Raw genomic sequence first — 6,440 nt, forward strand, 5'->3', positions numbered from 1 at the left:
TATTGAACTAACCAAATGCAATGAACCGAGAATGAAGTTTACCCCCGAATGAGGTACGTAAAAGTGCCTATACTCTTCTGCACAGTCGAATGGATATATGCCCATACAATTCCTGATTTATTATTTTTTTATTGTGTTGGGAAAAGGGAATGAAAACAATTGAATTGAATTAAATTGAATTGATTTGATTTGAATTGAATTGAATTGAATGGAATTGAATTGAAGTGAAGTGAATTTAACTGAACGTAATTGAATTTAACTGAACGTAACTGAATTGAACTGAACGTAATTGAATGGAATGGAACTGAATTGAATGGAATTAGATTGAATGTTATCGCAAAACAAGGCGCGAACTCTTCAAGTGTATTTATCATTGTCTCTCGCATTCTCTTCCACTTCCTCTAGCTGGAATCAAGAGTGGTTTTTGAGGAGACGTACCAGGAGCGGGACCGCTCCCACTGTCCCAATACAACAGGTGGTGTCCTCACCGTACCTCCGCTGAACCAAGATGGATTCTTACCTCCGCGCCGACTAGAATGCTGCTCCCTGCAAAACTGCGTCACCATCACTTGTCGCCTGGACAGTCTGCTGGCGGCGAGCTCAGCGAAAGCCGACCTCGTGATCAGCATCAGATCGAGGTTATTAATCAACACACTTCACGAGGTCCGTTTTGAATTTCCGATCTCAAACTCATCCTTTACCCTCTATGCACTCTGACCTCATACACTGCATTTATTCATACATTTATTCATTCATTCATTTATTCAGTCATTCATTCATTCTTTCATACATACATTCATTTATTCATTAATTCATTCGTACGTTCGTTCGTTCATTTTAACCTTTTAAGCAATTCGCGTCTGACGTTCACCCTATCTACCTGAACGTCAGAAATAAATACCAGAAAATTTTGTTGGCATTTATCGCTTTTTTCTCTTCATCATGAAATAAATTACGGTGAATGAGGTTTAATCACAGAGATCCTGAACATCACCTCAATCCTTCGGGAAAATGAATAAGTCAGCCATAATAGAAGTAACTAATGATTAGCAGGCAGGCACGCACGCAATTTGTTCTCATAATGTTAAGGTGTTCATAGAATTAATCATATCCCCTGTAAGTAAATTTTAAAAAACCTCAGGTTAATAGAAAATAATACAATCTTCTTAATTCCCTATAATTTCACTAATGTCTTTCTCACCATTTTCGCACCAAACATTCACAGGGGAACTACTCCGACGTGACGATTTCTTCTCATGCCTCTGCCACGACCAAGGGGTCTTACTATGACATTCCATACCGCCAGACACCTTCGGCAGAGGGATCGGTAAGGCCTGACAACTATACATTAGGCGTATGAACAGTGCTTTCAATGACGATACAAATCAATCGGCCTCGTGCAACAAACGGGTCATGTGCAACAAACGGGTCATGCGAAAATCCGAATACAGTGCACTCTTGTTATAGCGAACACAGTTATAACGAAATTTCGAGTGCAACGAAGCAAAATTCAGGTACCACAATTATCGGCTACTGTATCTTCATATGTATTATTTGTTGGGCTATAACGAAATTTTGGTATCACGATAGAAAAAAAAAACTGCCGAGGATTTATAATGGCCTGTATATGAATTCTAATGAAACGCTCTGCAACATCAGGAAAAATTGGATAGGAGCCGATGAAAACTAAATTCTTAGATTCCCAGACTCCATGTTTCATTTTTCTTCCACTCTCAGTAAATTTTATTGGCTTAATCATCTTTGTTTAATTTGAGTGTGTCGAACAGAGAAAAATAAAGAAAAATGAATATTATGATACAAATCTCCTAGACTTCCAAGACAGACAATAATTGCCTCCGTCATGCAGGTTCCCAATCAACTCTTATTCTATTGATCATTTGTAAGAGCTAAATAGCCGAAAGAATGCCATAGCCACTTTGTCTCTCATGAATTGAACCTAGAGCCCGCCAAAAGTCGTATTGTGCATGGTACAGTATGAATATCACTTCACCTTATATCTTATGTGATTCTGTAATCATCATCGGTGTATGAATAAAAAGTTGATCAAAGTTGATGCGATAGAGAACATCACCAAGGCTTTCTGAGAATCTCTCTTGACACATTGTGTGATTGTGTTGCGCAGGTGACGACGAACGTTTTCTTGGCAACCGACGACGTGGAGATCTCGATCACGATTCCGTTCTGGATCTACATCGTCGCGGCATGCGTCGGCCTGTTCATAGTCATTATGTTGATTCTGATTTTGTGGAAGGTGAGAAAGAGACCGCGTCCTCGGGTACAGAAATGAAATCATGCGAGAAAGCGTTGTCGCTCATTCTATCATTTTCATTGAAATGACCAGCAGACATTGTTTAGTTTATTTTTTCCTGCCAACTCTACATAGGTTTTAGAATGGGTGAATGGAGTAGACGCTTCGTCAAATTGACGAAGAGAGAACATGTGGTCTGTGATTTTAGGGTCATGAGTGAGTCGATGAAAGTCATCCATCTGCATTGTCTTCTCAATGTATTGCACACGATTTGTTGCTGTATTTATTGTTGTTGTTGTCGACCTGATGACTCAAAATTTTGATTCTGTACAACGACCCTCCCTCCATTGTAAAGTGTTCGTGTATGTGTGTGTGTGCATGTTCTCACTACCTAGTGCCGACCTGGAATGCAGCGATTAGATAGGTAGTTACTGTATTGGTGTAGAAGGATGGTAGTAGATGTGATGTAGAATTATCATTCCCCGCAATGTGCACCAGTAACGTGGGTCACTTGTGACAGGCACGATTTTGTCGCAGACATGATTAACCTATCAAGTCTTACAAACACAAAAATAAGGTTTGGTACTCTATATTTTTGTATGATGATGATTATTACTATTCATTGTTTGTTTTATAAGTTAGAGTAAAAATGCAAAACACTCCTTTGAGCCTGCTTTGTTCATTCAAACTTTTTTTTGCTTCAGTCTCATATTGGTGACTTTGTGTGAATTTCTGTCTGATTTAGTAGACATTCCGACAATTTCACCAGGGCTCTGTTGCATAAGAAAGATGCAATCAAACATAAGTCAGAAAATCAAACATAAGTCAGGTATCAGCCAATCAAAATTGAGCATTCACAGACGTATGTTTGATTTTCTGACTTATGTTTGATGGCAACTTTTATGCAAACAGGGCCCAGTTCAAAATATTTCTATCTCAACTATAATTTAGAGCAGACAATGATATGAAAATGAGATAATTGTGAATTGTGCAACAAAAATTACCCTGAGACTTGATGGGTTGATTTAAATGCATGGCACATCCTTGTCTCCTCGAGTAACCCGCCATTTTCTGTGTGGTGTCTTCTCTCTTTGCCACCTCGCATCTCTCTTGTCCGTTAGATTGGATTCTTCAAGCGAAAGAAGATCACCCCCGAGCAGAGGAGGAAGATGGCACGGTCCGACACTTCGGGCTCTGACAAATACGATTCCAGCAAGCAAAGATGCCGGACGGTTCCACCAAAATGATGCGGGGGATGAATCAGCAAGAATGATACTGGAAGAGCTTTGACGCAATGTTGCCCCATTCATTCACATGCTATTACACGTGCTATAATACGTGGCAATGTCTGTATCACGCTTGCTGTGGCGTTCTTTCAAACGAAGTGTCGTGGCAAATTGAGAGCGAATCATGAAAAGTTCCTCTTTATCAAACCATTGGCATGCATGTTGTCTCTTGTAAGAGAACGGCAAAAGGCAGAGGGAATGAACATGAACATCAACTTTAGATCCTCAGATAGCGCTGTCGTGACATGAAGAAGTGATGTGAATGTAAAAGATGGTATTGTTTTGGCTGGATTTCGAAAATCACCAAAACAAACATCACCCAGTTTTATCAACAAGTCGGGGTGGTCTCACAGTAAGAACGAATTAATTTTCGTTTTATGAAGTACTAAGCATATATATATATATATATATATATATATGTATATTTCCTGCATGACGAATTTAATACTAAAGCAGGTATGATCGCATATAACCTATAATGGTCATTGCACGCTTCTGACCACTGAGCCCTTTACCTGTATTCGTATGTCTCGTGATTAATTCGTGTATTCCACAATTCTCTCCTCCGTAACCATGGTTACAATCTAAAAGTTTGTTATGTCTCTTGGTAGATAAAGAAAGAGAACCACCGTGCCAACTGCTTCTGAGTTACGAAACCAAACTGAAGGGCCGATTGCAAAAATAATTGCACGAATAGTCGAATCGTCGTCCTTCTTTTTGAAAATGGGAAAACAATCGTAATTACTATTCGAAAGTAGATATGACTCAGTCTTCCACAACGATACTGCCATAGATGGTGCTCTCGAGTTGATGCGCAGACGCCAAATCTAATGTAGATAAGTTTGTCTATAACGGAAAGGATTTCTACGAACCATTTGTGTCCAATAAGGAAGCTGAAATATGAATATCGATCTCCACACTGATACCTCTGTTTTTGATGAATTTTACTTGATGAATATGTGTTTTCTTTTGGATAGGCTTAACGGTAAATATCCTGACCACTTGCTTAAAGAAATCCATCGTGTCATACATTCATTTTCTTAGGAGTGAACTTGCCTCGAAAGCAAAAGTGGTCACTCTACTTTGATTATACATAGTGATAGACAAGTGGGAATGCCCTCATTACTGTTGCACAGTGGATATAAACGTCTTGTCTTCTTTCGTGTAGAGTACTTGAATAACAGTTCCTGTGTACATGCATCGTTCCTGCCCTTTTTACTGCATGCAAACAAGCATGGATGTGATAGGGAAAAAACACCCGCGTGTTTCATGTTTATCTGGCTCCTAATATCTCGTCATCATTTTGTAAGTTGTAGTGATAACAATGAAAAAAAAAACAAATTGGGTGCGTTTACATGTTTGACATTCTCGACTTTTTTTGTAGTGTTATAATCATTTTCCCTCCTTTGTCATATTCGTCTTAAGTCTTCGAAGAATTTGCGAATTACATTGCAAGATCTTTACATTTTGCACAGCTATTGCAAACTTTAAAAAAAAAAGAGAAACGAAATAGGCCTATACATTTTTTTATTTTTTCATCTTATGTAACGTAACTGACTTTATTTAACGCGCAGGATTTTCAAATGACAGGAAACAATATAAGCAATGTAAATGTCTGCAAATGTTGAAAATAAAGGTTATGAATGGAAATGAGTCTTGCCAATCATAAATCGGTAATTTTCAGAATCAAAGACAATCATTTCAGACCGAACTATAAAGATCGCGACTTCTTCAAGTTAAGAAAATATCAAGGACTGCAGACTAACCAAAAAAAAAAGAAAAAAAAAAGATTCCATGGTGACGTTAGCTTGATGTTACAGTTAACACTAATTTCTTCTATCAAGATGCCATTACTCTAATAAATACTATCTTGATTTAATCTACTACTATTAATATTGTTACTAATATACCAGTTTTTGAAATATGCATTCTTTAAGCTGCGCCGAATAATGATAACCTACATACATGCAAGAATAGATCTGCAAAAGAGTGGTCCTCTAACGAAACTCTCTTGGGTACTTCTAATGTAATAAGGACAGATGTAAGCGTTGAAACCCATGGTTTATTTTATTTTGTTTTGTCTTTGTAGTGATTTTTTGCTTTTTATATCAAGTGTAACTTTTGTTATCATAACATGCCATATAAGTACAACATGGACTAAAAAGAATGTGGATTTATTCCATCACTAATCAATACCAAACAATTTGTGTATATGGTGTCTATACAATTTTTTACTCTATTTGATTGTAAATATATATAACAACGGTTATGACTCGAGTGCAATAAAAAAGTGTTTGTTGGTAGTTTCTAATAAAATGTATTTAAGACGAACGTTGCGTTATGAAGTTGTTTCTTCTTAATACAGAATGTTTATTTACGACAAAGTCAATATTGGAGCCCTATTTTCTTTTAAACCTACGTTTTCGGACAACAATGTAGAGTTTTGACGTGAACAAGAGTTATAAATTCAAGGGCACGTATACGAATGGACGGATAGAATGATGAATGGTCTTTATAGGAAAATAGAAAAAAAATTACATTGATTGATAGAGAGAGAGAGAGTATGTGTGTGTGTGTGTGTGTGTGTGTGTGTACGTTTGTGCATTAGACGAGAGAGAGAGAGAGAGAAGGGGGTGGGACAGGGAGAGACAGACAGAACAGACAGACAAACAGAAAGACTCCAGACCCCTTCCCAAAGCTGACAAACTTCCCCTCAGAATACTAAATTAAGCAAATTCGGAGTGACCTCATGTGCACATTGGTACAAAATAATGACCTTCTTTTTTCGATCTCTCATTTGGTTATAGACATTTTACTTGTTTTGCACGTGACATAAGTAACGCGTAAGCTGATTGGCCGGTATAACAATTATGGAATTTATCAAT

At 37.7% G+C, this 6,440-nt stretch overlaps 1 pseudogene; it reads left to right on the forward strand.

Annotated features, from left to right (window-relative positions):
• LOC139724621 (integrin alpha-8-like) overlaps positions 1-3,820 on the forward strand; it is a 59,726-nt pseudogene extending 55,906 nt beyond the window's left edge.
• Positions 3,821-6,440: the final 2,620 nt, after the last annotated feature.

The sequence above is a fragment of the Diadema antillarum genome, unplaced genomic scaffold (genome assembly GCF_040938485.1).
Source record: "Diadema antillarum isolate AM-2024a unplaced genomic scaffold, OU_Dant_1.0 scf00000224, whole genome shotgun sequence".
Lineage (NCBI taxonomy): Eukaryota > Metazoa > Echinodermata > Echinoidea > Diadematoida > Diadematidae > Diadema > Diadema antillarum.